The sequence below is a fragment of the Marmota flaviventris genome, chromosome 3, assembly GCF_047511675.1.
Source record: "Marmota flaviventris isolate mMarFla1 chromosome 3, mMarFla1.hap1, whole genome shotgun sequence".
Lineage (NCBI taxonomy): Eukaryota > Metazoa > Chordata > Mammalia > Rodentia > Sciuridae > Marmota > Marmota flaviventris.
Genome location: NC_092500.1, coordinates 89,306,043 through 89,322,767, shown reverse-complemented (window position 1 = coordinate 89,322,767; position 16,725 = coordinate 89,306,043). Strand labels below are relative to the sequence as shown.

General features: G+C 35.9%; 1 pseudogene; it reads right to left on the bottom strand.

Annotated features, from left to right (window-relative positions):
- Nucleotides 1–12,848: 12,848 nt before the first annotated feature.
- LOC114091622 (mitochondrial import receptor subunit TOM20 homolog) lies at nucleotides 12,849–14,199 on the bottom strand (annotated as a pseudogene).
- Nucleotides 14,200–16,725: the final 2,526 nt, after the last annotated feature.

Sequence of the window (16,725 nt, the reverse complement as noted above, 5' to 3'; positions counted from 1 at the left end):
CAACTTTGTGGTGTTCTATCCTACCCCCCTTTTAAAAATTATCACTAAAGGGATAAGTAAGCCTGCTTTACACTAACGTGGTCTTGGGGATTAGAAAGTTTACAAAATACAAAATGAAATTAACAAGAGTAAAAACACATTGAGTTTGTACAATAGTTATGAACCAAGGAACATAATTTTTTTGTAATCTCAAATTTTTAATTAGCTATATATTTTTATTTTAAGATCACAGTATTTTTTATAGCAAAAGTCTATGTTTTTAAACTTAATTTTAAATGAACTTGAGTAGGTATCTTAACATGGAATAAGATGAGAGACAGAGTCTTAACTTAGGTGATATGGCCTCTTGAAAAATCTTAGGTGTTTTATTTTTGAAACTGATTTATTCTCTTTTTAAAATATTATTTTATAAAGGTTTTATATATCATTTATGAGTCTATATGAATCAGTTAACACAATTTAACACCACATCTGAAACATAAATCAAACACATTAAGAGAGCTTTTGACCTCTTTTTGTGGGAAAGTTGCAAAATTTGTTTACATCCCATATTGTTAATCTCTAAATAAACCAGGCTCTCCTTATCCTCTTTTTTTCAAATGAATTTAAGTTCCCATCCCAGTGGAAAGAGTAACAAAACATCTTATGACTTATAACAGGTAATTTTTATCTAATTATAAAATAGTAAATGATATAAATAAAATTTTAACTAAATTGTTATTTTTACACAAGTTTGTAAGAGACGTTTTTTTTACAGAGAACTTTAGTTTGGAGGATACCAGCTGGTAAAATGTTCTTTTAGATGTTATACTTTAGAGGCTTATATACTTGGGTGATAAGAATACATTTAGTATAGGGCTGGGGATGTAGCTCAGTTGGTAGAGTGCTTGCCTCACATGCACAAGTCTCCAGTTAGTAAGTTAGTTTTATTTTTTAATTTTACCATTGATTTCTAATTTCATTCTATTATGATCTCGTAGAATGCAAGGTATTATCTCTGTTTTTTGGTTTTTTTTTTTGTATTTGCTACAAATTGCTTGGTGGACTAAGATATGGTCTATTTTAGAGAAGGGTCCATGTATTGCTGAGAAGAAAGTGTATTTTCACTTGTTGATGGTTGAAATATTCTTTATATGTCTGTTGATTCTAAATTATTAATCATATTTTTTTAGTTTTATAGCTTATTTATTTAGGTGTTTTTTTTTTTTTTTGTAGAATTTGTCCAGTGGTGAGAGAGGTGTGTTAAAGTCACCCAGTATTATTGTGTTGTGGTCTATTTGATTCTTGAAATTGAGAAGTTTTTTCTGATGTATGTAGATGCTCCATTGTTTGGGGCATAAATATTTATGATTGTTATGTCTTGTTGATGTATAATTTCCTTAAGCAGTATGAAATGTCCATCTTTGTATCTTCTGATTAACTTTGGCTTGAAGACTACTTTATCTGATATAAGGATAGAAACCTTCACTTGTTGACAAGATCCATGTGAATGATATGTTTTTTCCCATCCTTATACCTTCAGTATATGTGTTTGCCTATGAGGTGAGTCTCTTAGAGATAGCATATTATTGGGTCTTGTTTTTAAAATCAATATGCCAGTCTATGTCTTTTAATTGATGAGTTTAGGCCATTTATATTCAATGTTACTATTGAGATATGATTTTTTTAAGAGAGAGAGAGAGAAAGAAAGAAAATCTTTTTTTTTTTTTTTTGTAGATGGACACAACACAATGCCTTTAGTTTTATGTGGTGCTGAGAATCGAACATGGGTCCTGCTTGTGCTAGGCGAGTGCTCTACTGCTGAGCCACAATCCTAGCCCAAGATATGATTTTTACTCCCTGTCATTTTGATTTATTTCTGGCTTTTAATTTGAATCTGTTTCTCTATTGATTCATTGTTATTTTAGTGTAGTTCCTCACTTTGCTTGTTTTCACTTTGACTTTTCATTTCTTCATGAAATATCTTATTTGAGTATGTTTTATAGTGCAGGCTTTCTAGTTGTTAATTCTTTTAACTTTTTTTCTTATGTAATGTTTTTATTTCATTGTCAATTTGAAGCTTAATTTTGCTGGGTATAGTATTCTTGGATGGCATTTATTTTCTTTTAAAATTTTTTTTTATGAATGACAATATGATGCATTTATGCACTTTGATATAGTAGACATAGATAGGATATAATTTCTCATTTTTCTGAGTGTACATGTTATAGAATTGCATTGGCCATACAGTCACCTATATACATAAGGTAATAATGTCTGTTTCATTCTACTATCCTTTCTATGCCCATATCCTCTCTCCTCCCCTTCCTTTATTTCCCTCTACCTAATCAAAGGTAACTCTATTCTTCTCTAGCCCCCCCCCCCATTTAATGTGAATTAGCATCCACATATTAGAGAAAACATTTGGCCTTTGGTTTGAGGGGATTGGCTTATTTTGCTTAGCATGATATTCTCCAATGTCATCCACTTACTGGCAAATGCCGTAATTTCATTCTTCTTTAAATATGATTAATATTCCATTGAATATATATGCCACATTTTCTTTGTTCATTCATCTATTGAAGGACACCGAGGTTGGTTCCATAGTTTAGCTATTGTGAATTGATCTGCTATAAACATTGATATGGCTCCATTACTGTAGTATGATGATTTTAAGTCCTTTGGGTATAAACTGAGGCGTGGGATATCTATGTCAAATGGTGATTCCATTCCAGGTTTTTTGAGGAATCTCCATACTGCTTTCCATAGTGGTTGTACCAATTTTCAGTCCCATCAGTAATATATGAATATATCTTTTTTCCTACATCCTTGCCAACATTTATTGTTTCCTGTATTCTTGATGATTGTTATTCTAACTGGATAGAAATAAAATCTTAGTCTCTAATTGCTAGAGACATTGAACACTTTTTTGTATATTTGTTGATCAGCTGTATTTCTTCTTCTGTGAAGTGTCTGTTCAGTTCTTTAGCCAATTTATTGATTGGGTTATTTGGTTTTTTGAGTTCTTTATATATCCTAGAGATTAATGCTTTATCAGAAGTGCATTTGGTAAAGATTTTCTCCCAATCTGTAGGCTCTTTCCTTACATTATTGATTGTTTCCTTTGCTGAGAAAAAGCTTTTTAGAGTTTGATATATATTATTCCAAGACCTCCTTCCTAGCTTTGAGGGTTTGGGTTGAGAGATCAGCTGAGATTTGGATTGGTCTCCCTCTAAATGTTACATGTAATTTTTCTCTAGTGGCTTTTAAAATTCTATCCTTATTCTGTATGCCAGCCATTTTCATAATAATGTGCCTTGGTGTGGTCTGTTGTAATTTTGTATATTTGGGATGCTGTAAGCCTCCTGAATTTGATTTTCCATTTTGTTCTGTAAGTTTTGGAAACTTTCTGATATTATTTCATTGAAAAGACTGTGCATTTCCTTTGTTTGTATCTCTAAGCCTTTATCTATCCCAATAAGTCTTAAATTTGGTCTTTTCATGTTATCTCATATTTCTTGGAAGTTCTGTTCATTGTCTCTTAACATTTTTTTCCATGATCAACTTTGTTTCCAAGATTATATATTTTGTCTTCATTGCCTGAAACTCTGTCCTCTAAGTGATCTAATTGGTTGGTGATGTTTTCGATTGAATTTTTAATTTGGTTTATTGATCCCTTCATTTCAAGAATTCCTGCTTATTCTTTTCCATCATCTCTATCTCTTTATTGAAGTGATCTTTTACTTCCGGTATTTTCTGATTTCACTTTTTATGCCACCTTTTACTTCACAGATCAGTTTACCTATGTGCATTCTAAACTTCTTCTCTGATATTTCTTCTACTGTGGTGTTGATGGATTGTGTTATTGGAGCATCTTGATTTGTCTGGTGGAATTTGTTCCCTTGCTTTTTCATATTGTTTGTGTGTCTACCCACCTAACAGTATGGATCTGAGGCAGTAGAGTTTCTACTCTGTGGACTTATAATTCCTGAATGTTTCTAATATCTCACTGTTTAGGGGGAGACAAATAATAACAACAACCAATGCAAAGAGTATATAGCATTAAACCAAATAGTTCCTACTATGAAAGTTACAATATTAATTGTCACAATAAGCAAAAGATATGATCAGTTATTGCCTACAATAAAAATAGCAAGTTTGCAAAAGCATTTACAATTTCAAATGGTAGAAAGGGAGAAAACAGAAGTGATATAGGATGTGATGATTATGAGGGATGGGGAGAGAAGATAGAAGTAAAAAATTTTAAAATGAGTGAAAGAACAATAGATATTGGCTGTTAGTGGAAGAAAAGAGAGAAAGAGAAGCAGGGGAAACAGTAAGAGAAAAATACAAATGTAAAGTAAAAATTACAAAAAATAAAAATAAAAGAGTATAAAACAGAACTAAAATATAATAATCAAATGTAGTCCTCTGATCCATGAAAAATAGCTGGCTTCAAAAATGCTTGAAATGAGGAAAAAAAACCAAACATGGATATGTATAAATGTCCATGTATCTTTAAGATCATGATTAAATAGAGAAAAAACAAGGGGAAAAAGTAAGAAGAAAAAAAATGAAAAAAAAAAAAAAAAAAAAAAACACCCTTGATGAAAAGTTTAAAAATTCTTTTGGTTGGAGTTCAAAAAAGTCCCAGCTTCTCTTCTCAGCAGTTTTAGGTGCATGATGCTTCAACCTCAGATTGCTGGAGTGAGAGAGGTAATCTCACAGGTGGAATTCTTGGAGGCAGAGTTTAGGCTTACATGGACTCCATGCTCTTTGCTGAATGCCAACTTGTCTGGAGACTTTAAATCAGTGTACCTCCAGTGCCCAGTAATTGCTGGTTCACTCTAGATGACTGTACCCCAGGGATCTCACCTGGGTTCCACTCGTGTGGTGGAGGAGACAATTCTTAGTCCCCTATGTCACCTGTGGCCCCCATGTTTTCTGATCTTGGGTTTTGTATCCAAACTCAATCATTCCTGCCCTGCTCTTCTCAATTCCTGGCCAGATGTATCTCTACCAGCTGGTCCTGCAAACAGCCAGATTGGAGGGAAAGGGGTAGAGCTGGTTGGGTTTTCATAACCAGTTGTCACCTATGTAAATGTCTCTCTATGTTTGATATTCTCTCTCTCTCTCTCTCCTCTCTCTCTCTCTCTCTCTCTCTCTCTCTCTCTTTAAAGATTTCATATACTACATGGTTTATTGCCAAAGAGAACTTTTTATGGTTACAGTGCTTTAAAAAAAGGGTGAGAGAAATATGAACAAACCTCACAGGGAGTTTGATTTTCTCTTGGTCCCTTAAAAACACTTTATTTTGTTCAGTGTGTGTATACTGAACCTCTATTTCAGGCCAAAGTTGGGTTTGTCAGAAATTGGCTCCCACAGCTGCTGGCCTCTGTGCCACAGCTGTAAAATGGTTTCTTCCTTTGTCTTCTGCACACCACTGGGAGTAATGGCAGCCTCTTTCCCCACAAGGGTATAGTGCAGCACAACTTTCATAGTCGAGCAATGTCCCTGATCTCTAAATGATCCATACTCAGACATGCCCTCTGTCCTCCTAAAAATGCAGGTTCCTTTAATTCTCTTACCCCTTCATTTTCCTCAGGGAAAATGAGGTGTTTACAGCCTAGCCACAGCAGCAGCTGTGCTGCTGGAGATTTCTTTCTTGTTTTATTATATCTAAACTCCTGAGTCCCTGATATGCTTTGAATGTCCAGTTTTAAATACCAGTAAAGCTCCCCCTCCCTTTATTGTTCACCCACCATTCTGAGAAGCTGCCTGTCTGCTTTCTAGATTTCATGCCATGAAGCAGCCAGGAAAGTGACCATCTCTGTTCCATCATCTTGAAAATCCCCCATAAATAACCTTTCTACTTCCTGGTTACCATGTCTTAAGCTGCTTTCCTTTGCCATACCTTTCTGCCATGATGTTCTTCCTCACTGTGGGCCCAGAGCTATGGAGTCAACCCATATTGAACTGAACCTCTGAAACTGAGCTGGAATAAACATTTCTGCCTCTATGTTGTTTTTGTCACATGACAAAAAAGCTGCCTAAAACAGAAATTGTTACTGAGAAGTGAGGTTGTTGCTGTGACTAACCTGACCATGTGGTTCAAAGGTCTTTGGAGCTGGTTTGTCTGAACAGAAATTTTGAAAAGTTTAGAGATGAAAGCTGGATCAACTTTAGAATGTTGTATGCTTAATGAATAATTCTTGTGGGAGCTCAGAAGACCAGAATGCTGATGGGACTGTGGACAGTAAAGATTGGGCTCATGGAGTTTCAGAGAAGAAGGACTCTATTGGAAACTGGACTAGAGGCCATTTGTATTATATTCTGGAAAAGAGATTGCCTACATTTTCCCCATGTCCTGAACCTTTTTGTGAGGTTGAATTTAAAGGTGATGTAGTAATTAATCAGGCAGAAGGAATTTCAAGACAGCACAGTATTCTGGGGTGGCATGTGTATTGTGTGTGGCTTTTAGCCAAGATTGCTGTGATAATCAGAACCAAAAATATCTGACATTTTTGAAGTTTGGCTAGAAAACTGTGAGTAAAACTGGGGCTGAGGAAGTTGCTGTTATTAAAGACATTATAGCTACTAAGTAATGCTAAGAACTTTACTCAGAAACAATAGGAAAGATGGCTTAAAGGCATCTCAGAAGTTGCAAGGCCATACCCATTACAGGCTCAAAGGTTTAAAAGCAAAATTTTCTTTGATAAGGGGGGGCACACTGCTTACATAAGAAGGGCTTCAGAATGTTTTTCCCATCATGATCAGATACCCAGGTACTTAGAGGCTGCTGCAGCTGTGGTCCCAGGAGGCTTGCCTTGGCATTAATCATGTGGTGTTGGTTCTTCAGGAATGAAGGATGCTGGAGTTTGGGGGTCATGAAGATTTCACTGAGATTTCAAAGGAAGACCTGGGAGGCCAGAAAAAGTGGAGCCGAGTCAGAGTCCCTATGCACTGTCCCTGAAAAGTTGATGCATGAAGATGTGAGAAGGAAGCCAAAGCTGCAGTGGAGACCTCCTGAAATTAACAAAAATCCATTAACATGGGACATCTTCCATAGAAAACTGTGGTAACTGAGCAGAGACAAGCCATGAGAGAAGCCATGTGGGCTGAAACCAGCAAGGACATGAAAGTGAAGCTTCACAATCCCTTTGGAAAGAATATCACAATACCATGTGCCCCAGATGCTAGATATGGAGTTATAGGATGTCCAACTGGATTTTGTGTGACCAGCTGGATTTTGATCTTTCTTTGGTCCCAAATCTTCTATGTCCCTATTCCTCTCTTGTGAAATGAAACATTTACTCTATGCCATTATATATTGAATACTGACTTGCTTTTGATCTTTACAAGGGATAACCTTCATGAGTTCACTTTACTCTTCAATGAGATTTTGGACTTGGACTTTTGTCTAATGCTGGAACTATTATGAGAATGGGACTCTTGGAAATGGACTAAATGTATATTGCTTTATGAGATGGGCATGAATTTTGGGGGGGCAGGGTTGGAATGTTATAGTTTAAATATGAGGGTCCTGTGAAGAGCTGTGACAGAAAATGGGAGAGCAGTAACTGAGACTGGGGGTCTCTGATGACTTCACACCTGAGGCAATCCTACTGCCTGGGAATGTTTCTGTGCAAGGGCACAGGATGCCTAGCTGTTATGGTAATTCCCTGCCTGAGGAGGCTCTGTGCAAGAGTCTTATCAGCTTTGACCTTGATCTCAGGCAAATAGCTCCCAGGGATAGAGGAATTATCATGCTAGGCAACAACAATGTTTCATCAGCTCTGCTATTCTTGAGCCTGACTGCTTAAGAGTAAATTTAAACAATGGGCTTCCTTGAGTGCTACACAAAGCTCCTATCATTGCACATTTCAACTATGAGAAAGCTGCACAGATCTTTGTAGTTCTGTGACTTTCCTGAATACAAAGAATAATGCTTCTATAGTCTGTAACCTGATAATGACACATATATAAATAAGATTGTTGACATAACCCTTTAGATTTGCTTCTACATCAGAGAGCAGCCCTCTAATTGGTCCCAGCTATTTCATCTTCATATTTGTGTGTGAGAGTCTTTCTTTTCTAATTCCCCATCACCCCTTGCTGGTACCACGAGTTTGGCCATGTAGTATCCATCAGTGTACCCCAAAAGCTCATGTGTGATACAGTGTAATAACTTGTGCTGTACTTCAAATCCAGAGGCAAACTGCAGGATAAATTTCTTTGGATAAATGCAGTTTTTTCAAGATAAAAGGTAATGTATTTTACTCAAAGTCTACAATCTCATCTAAAAATAAATACCTTCAAAGAAATATCCAGAATGATGATTGACCCCAAATATGGGTATTGTGGCCTGGCTAAGTTCATACATAAGATTGACCATTACTGAGTATAAAAAGGACACCCACAATGGAATATCCTAGTATAAGTATCAGAACTGAACAGGGTGAGGAAGACATCCCTATGGCATGAGGAATGTGGTCTCAGGGCAGAGGTCTGATGTAAGATATTTGAATCTGAATAGGGTGAGAGGATGTCCTAGAGGGAGGGCATCCCAATACAGAGTTAGTTTCACATAGGTTAAATGAGACATCTGTAAGAAAAGGAGTATGGTGCCAGCAATGGAAGACTGGGTGGCACCATTAATGGGAGATGGGATGACAATACCATACTGCCTTAATTACTTTGCCTTATAGTTCCTAACTTCTGATAGTAGACTTCATCACCTTTGTCCTTCTTGAAGATTGCTTTGGTTTTTCTTGGCCCTTTATGTTCAATATAAAGGATAAAATAATTTTTTGTCAATTTCCACATTTCAAAAAATATTAGAGTTTTGACTATTCTGGGTCTCTTATTTTTTCCAAATGAATTTCATGATTGCTTTTTCTAGTTCTATGAAGAATGTCATTGGGATTTTAATAGGAATTGCATTAAATCGTTATAATGCTTTCAGTGGTATGGCCATTTTGATAATATTAATTCTGCCTATCTAAGAACATAGAAAAAATTTCCATCTTCTAAAGTCTTCTTCAATTTCTTTCATTAGTATACTGTAGTTTTCATAGTAGAGGTCTTTCACCTCTTTTGTGAGATTGATGCCCAAGTATTTTTTTTGAGACTATTGTGAATGGGGTAGTTTTACTAATTTCTCTTTCAGTTGATTCATCACTGATATAAAGGAATGCATTTGATTTACGTATTTTAATTTTATATCCTGCTACTTTGAATTCATTTACTAGTTTTAGAAATTTTCTGGTGCAATATTTTGGATCTTCTATATATGGAATCAAGTCATGGCAAAGAGTAATAGTTTGAGTTCTTCTTTTCCTATTGTATCCTTTTAATTTCTTTTTCCTGTCTAATTGCCTTGGCTAGAGTTCCGAGGATGATGTTGAATAGAAGTAAGTGGTGAAAGAGGGCATCTTTGTCCTGTTCCAGTTTTTACAGGGAATGCTTCCAATTTTTCTCCATTTAGAATGATGTTGGCCTGGGGTTTAGCATAGATAGCTTTTACAATGTTGAAGTATGTTCCTACTATCCCTAGTTTTTCTAGGGAAAAACTTTTTATGAAGGAGTGCTGTATTTTGTCAATGCTTTTTCTGCATCTATTGAGATAATCATCTGATTCTATTGATGTGATAAATTAGCAAGGAGAGTGAGGCAAGAGGCATCACAACACCAGACCTTAAACTACAGAGCTGTATTAACAAAAACAGCTGAGTATTGGCACCAAAATACACACAGAAACCAATGGTAAAGAATAGAAGACACAGAAACAAACCCACATAAATATAGTTATCTCATACTAGACAAATGAACCAAAAATATTCACTGGAGAAAATATAGCCTATTCAACAAATGGTGCTGAGAAAATTAGAAATTCATATGATAACAAAATAAAATTAAACCCCTATCTCTCACCATGCATGAAACTCAGTTCAAAGTGGATCAAAGACTAAAGCACTAGAACAGAGACCCTGTACCTAATGGAAGAAAAAGTAAGCCCAAATCTTCACCATGTTGACTTAGGATCTGACTACCTTAACAAGACTCCCAAAGCACAAGAAGTAAAATTAAGAATCAATAAATGGGATAATTCAAACTAAAAGCTTCTTCCCAGCAAGGAAACAATCAATAACATGAAGAGAGAGCCTACATAATGGAAGAAAAATCTTTATCACATGCACCTCAGATACAGTATAAATCTCCAGGTTATATAAATAACTCAAAAAACAAATAGCCTAATCAATAAATGGGCAAAGGAACTGAACAGACACTTCACAGAAGAAAAAATACAATCAATCAACAAATACATGAAAAATTATTCAACATCTCTATCAACTAGAGAAATGCAAATTCAAATTACCTGAGATTTCATCTCAACTCCAGCCAGAATGGCAATTATCAAGAATACAAGCAACAAAAAATGTTGGTGAGGATGTGAGGCAAGAGGTACCCTCATACATTGCTGGTAGGACTGCAAATTAGTGTAACCATTACTGAAAGTAGTATGGAGATTCCTCAGGAAACTTGGAATAGAACCACCATTTGACCCAGATATCCCACTCCTTGGTTTATACCCAAAGAACTTAAAGTTAGCATAGTATAGTGTCACAGTCCCATCAATGTTTATAGTTCAACTCACAATAGCTGATCTTCAACAGATGAATGGATAAAAGAAACTATGGTATATATACACAATTGAATGTTACTCAGCATTAAAGAAGAATGAAATGATCCAATCTGCAGGTAAATGGATGGAGCTGGAGAATAGCTAAGCAAAATAAGCTAATCCCAAAACACCAAAGGCTGAATGTTTTCTCTGATATGCAGATTCTAATTGGCAATGGGGGCTAGGGAAGAATAGAGGTATTTTGGATCAGGTAAAGGAAAGTGAAGGGAGGGAGAAGGTATAGGGGTAGGAAGGTTAGTAGAATGAAATCAGACATTGTTACCCCATGTGCATATATGACTACATGACCAGTATGAGTGTACATCATGTACAATTAGAAGAATGAGGAGTTATACTCCATATATGTATGATGTGTCAAAGAGCATTCTATTGTTATATATAGCTAATTAAAAAAAAATTAAAGCTCATCTATAAGGGCTACATACTAATTCCAACCATGTGACATTCTGAGAAGGGTAAAAGTAAGGAACCCATAAAAAATATTAGTACTTGCTGGAGACTTTGGGGGGAAAGATGAACACTCCTGGCACAGAGTATTTTTAGGGCAGTGAAACTTTTCTATATGATTCTGTAATGGTGGATACATATGATTATAAGTTTGTGCCAACCAATAGAATGTATAATTCCAAGAGTGAATTCTAAACTATAGATTTTTAGTGAAAATGATATGTTAATATCAGTTGTAACAAACTTTTTAAAAAGTAATAGGGTTTTGCTTGAAATTACTCTGAACCCATTGATAAATATTTGAAGAACTGACATCCTTTCAGGATTTTTAAATAGTATGACTGTCTTTGTTAAAAGGATGTCAGTTATTCAAATAAGGAGCATGATATAAGTCTTAATTTCTCTGAATAATGTTGTATAGTTTGATGGTAGAGTTGTTAGATACCTGTTGTAAGATTTATTCATTGTATTTTGATTTTTGTGTGTGTGTGTGTGTGTGTGTGTGTGCTTGCCATTAAGTACCAAGGATCTTTTTTTATTCTCAGTTCTGAAATGGAGTCCTCATACATTGCTGGTGGGACTGCAAATTAGTGCAACCTTTCTGAAAGTAGTATCTGAGTCTGTGACTCAGATAATATGCTACTATTTGAAAATAAAAGGTCCGACCAGCCCCAGTCTTCCCAAGTCTTTAGTCACAAGATCATACTTCATTCACCACACAAGATAATCATGCTGAAGAATTAAGGAGGTACACTGAAGATAAAAGCAAAAAAGGAATAATCTTGCAAGCAGATCATTCCAGTTACTTAAAAAGTTAAGTTTCAGATTAATTTACACAGTAGTGACAAAACTATTTAGTCTCAGTGAAAACAAAGACAGTCATACCATTTAAAAAAGATCAATTCAGAAATACTAATTCAGGCAAGCATGCAAAATTCAGAATATTAAAAAAATGCAAGGCCTGGTTGCACAAATACACTCAGGTGAATTGCAAACAGAAAGGGACACTTAAGGGATCTGCAGACCAGTTCTCTCTTTCTATGAATAAGGAAAGTGAGCAGACACAAACTGGCAAAGCTCATGTGGTAACATCAGGTGCACACAGATCTAACTCCTGGTGCCATCTGCAACCCCATATACTTAAAATAAGGATATAATACCCAGAAGACAGAAGCCCACTAATTTAAATAAAAGATTTTAGGACTGATACAGAGGCAGGAGGTAAAGTTAACACAGCACAGTAGCATACCTCACGTTTCAGAGATGAAATGAACTCTCAAAGATTTAATGCTCCATTTTCTCAAACAATAAAGTTTCTATCCAATTTGCTGATTTATAGTAAAATGTACTAGCTTTAAAAATGTGCACTCTTCACACTTTTTTGCCTAACTTTTAAAACTGAGAATTGGCTGCTTTTAGCCCAAGAAACCTCTGTCATGCATACACTTTAACTGCATGTCTTAGGAATACATGCAATCTGTGATATTTTAGTAACTTATAGTGTATTTATAAAATGAAAAGCTCTATCAAAATACAATTTTCACTAGGAAAAATAAATGAAACAAATGAATGGATCTCCACAAAGAAAACAACAACTTTGGTAGACTTCAGTGTAGGGCAGTCTATAACAAACACATTTACCCTTATTCCCCCAGAGCTGCTCATCTTCCAAGTTAAGAATTTTTAACATTTTTTTTATTATGTTGACATTCGTTTCTCATTCTACATCATCTTCAGCAAAGCTCTGAGCACTCACAATTCTCTAATTGTTGGGAGCTTAGTCAGAAGCATCTGGAACACTTGGTGGTGAAAGAGTTTGCTGTAACACTTGCAGCCACTGCTGTGGCTGTCCACGAACAGCAGCTGCGTTTGTCAGATGGTCCACACCTTTCTCATATTCACCCTGGGCTAGCAGCTCTTTGCCGAGTTGTATTTCTTCAAGGAAGGACTTCTGAACAGCTTCAGCATCTTTAAGGTCGGTAACTTGGAAAACCCAGCTCTCTCCTTGGCAAGCTTCTGCTTCTTTCTTCGGTCCGGATGCCTGTTCTTGAAGTTGGGTTCGCTCCAGTTGGGTCGAAGTAGATGCAGTAGCCAGAGCGCCCCACTCACGCCAGCGGCTACATGAGCCTCGCCACCCTCCGCTCTGTACGCTGGAAGGAGGAACCTGTGTGTGTTTTATGCTACATAAGTAGTATGATTTACTAGTATTATTTTCTAAGTATTGATATGTGACAAAAATACACTTGATTTTGTACGCCTTTGTAGCTAGTTAACTTGTTAAAATTAACTTACTAATTGTGATAGTTTATCTGTAGCAACTTTTGGATTTTTTACATACTCAAACTGTAATGCCACTGATATTTTACTTTTTTTTTATCCTCACTAATTTTAATCCTTTTTCATCTTGGTTCCTGGCTAGGACATACAGTATAAGGTAGATTGGAAATGGTATAGCAGATACTGTCTTCTCACTCCCTACATCAACAGCAAAGCTTCTAATAGAGCCTATTTAACTAAGTTTGGTGTAGGTTTGGTTTTTTTTGTTTGTTTTGTTTTATTTTGTTTGGTCATGATTGTGTCCTGAAACATATCACATGGAATTTGTTATATTTTTTCTCATTCTAAGTTAATATTTACTTTTTAACCCCATTATGTATTCATAATTTTGATTTTTTTTCTTATATAAGTTCTCGCTTCAAATTTTATAAACCTAAAATGGTGTTTAGCCCTGCACTGGGTGTCCAGCCTCCAGCTGTCTTCCTGCTACCCCATCCTTCATGTTGTTCTTTCATACCTGTACTTATTGCCTCCGGTGTGCAAAACGGCTGCTGCTTCTAAATGGTTAACATCCACAGTTCAGGAAGGAAGAAGGAAAAAGGGCAAAATGTCTCCTCAGAAAGCTTAGTCTTCTTAGATCAGAACAACTTGCAGACCTCTGCCAATATCTCATTGGCTTAAACTATACCCACTACAACTACAGTCACCAGCAAAGAAAACATTGTAGTATTTGGTTCTGTTATTCCCTCAATAAGAATTGGAGTTTTTTCTTTCTCTCCATCATCTCCCATCAACACTTGCATTGGTAGCTTATGCAAAAGCAGGAAATCACCACATATCCATAGTGTATGAAATTACCTAGTACTTTTTTTTGTAACTGTTTTCATTGTATATTTATTGACTCTAATGAAATGACACCAACTTGAATTGTTCTTGAACTTTATTGCCTATAACTTGGTTACTACCTTCCTCAGGTATACACCATTAAAACACACATCCTCTATATATCCATGTATTGAAATGAGAAAGTAATTGTTCCATAAACACTCATTAGAGATCCTCAAAATCTAATAATTTGGAGACCGAGTTTCATTTTATTATTATTGTTTTAACTTTTTATGAAATATTATTTCAAAACCTCAAAGAACATATAGGAAACTAAAATTGAAAGACAAATGCCTTATTCTTTGACCCTCTTCATAATGAGTCTAATGTCCCAGAGACATCTCTTTTAAGTAGTCTTGTTTTTAATTCCTCTGCTAGTGAGCTTCATAATGTTAACATATGTACCCATTAAATTTTAATTTGTCAAGAAACATTTAAATCTATGTTATAACTATGAGGAATGGTTATTCCTTCTTCTTTTTGTATTTCTTTCCCCAACTTTTGATTTTCAAAGTTAATTTTTTAAGATCCTGTAAATATTGATTACGTTTAGAATTATATAACATACATTAATCAGGCACAGTCGAACATACCTATAATCCCAGAGACATGGGAGGCTAAGCAGGAGGATTGCCAGTTCAAGGTTAGCCTCAGCAATTTAGTGAGACACTGCCCCAAAATAAAAAAAAAATGAAAAGGGCTAGGGATGTAGCCCAGTGATAAAGCACCCCTAAATTCAGTCCTTAGTACCAATAGATAATAGAAAGATGATAGATAGATAAAGTACTACTTCTAATACTATTTAACTTTAGATTTCTCTACAATATTAGATAAGAAAATTATAGCCCTAGACTTCTCTTGGCCTGTTCTCTTGTAGCTTTTCTACAAATATGTCTTCTGTGACATAATCTCTGTTCTTATGGGATAATGCCAGTTTTCAGGACAAGAACTTCTGAGGCCTCAGAGATGCCACAACAAAGGTCGTGAGAGATCCCCACGCACTCCAACACCCACTCTCTCTGGTCTGCTTGCTCCCATCAAGGGAGAAATGTCAAACAAGTGTCAAGGGAGGACCCTGTGCTATCTCCCCCATGAAATATTATCTCCCCCATGAGGGGTTAGGAGTGAACCCAAAGCACTAGGTCTAGATTCATGTCTCTCTGAGCTATAATGCTCCAGTGAAGAAATTCAAATAGGTAAACTGTGAGCAGAGTAAGACTTAGCTTTCTTTGATCATGTCAAACCTCTCAATAGGGATCAAGGTGTTCCCAATAAATTTCTTTTTCTTTAGTTTGCCTCCATGATGAAGGGTCATGAGGGGACCTAGGTGCCACTCCTCCTAATTTTGACCCTCACATTGTCATCAACACTATCTGCCTTGAATTCATCAGAACTAATCTCATTTTTATTCTTTGTTCCTGTTCATGTAAGTCATCTAAGAAACCCCAGAATTCTAAGTACTCACTCACTTTTTACACTGTGTCCTCAGGACCTCACAGTCCTGTATGTACTCAAACTCCTGAATGAACATTCTCTTCACCAGTGCACATCTAAGAAAAATTTGCTCCCCTCAAAACCTTCTCATGCAGGTGCTATTTACTTTTTCTCACAACTATCCAGGTAAAAGTCCTTGTTCTTCATTTCAGCTTCCAGAATATTTTTCCCACATACAAAAAAAAGCCATTCCAGATTTCATGTCATAAACCTGTAATAGTACACTTCACTTCTGTAGTCATACAAACTCCAAAATTATACACCTCTTATCCATAGATTTTAGATCCTCTCTCATATTTCAACACTATTTCTGTCTTGAATCTCAGATACTTTTAATACATCAGGTGTGTGAAGTCTGAAAAAAATCACAAGCTTAAAATTTAACTTTTAACCTGTTCTACCCAGTCTTTGTCATCTCAGTTTCTTTCTTTTTAAAGGACACACTCATTTAAGAAGTCATATTGGTCTACAAAATTCTGTAGAAAGCCCTTCAATTAAGAGGCTTGTTTTCTGCTGTAGTTTGGATACGGAGTGTCCCCCAAAGACCCATGTGTTAAAAACTTGGTCCTGAGTTTGATAATATTAAGTGGCAGAACCTTCAAGAGGTGGAGCCTAGTGGGAGGAAGTTAGGTCATTGGAGTTGTGCCCTTGGAGGAGCTATTAGGACCCTAAATCCTTCCTGTCTCTTTGTTTCCTAGATAACACAAGGTAAGTAGCTTCTTTTCAACATGGTTCCTGAGGTGTTCCCTTGCCAAAGGCCCATAACAATAGCATCAGTTGACCATGGATTGAAACTCCTGATTCTGTGAATCAAATTTTCCAACCTTTTAAGTTGGTTTATCCTAGATATTTGTTATAGTAACAGGCACCTATATATTTCTTATAATAACACACTGTCCAGTTACCAACTCAGAATCTCCTACCTAAGTTCCAGTTCC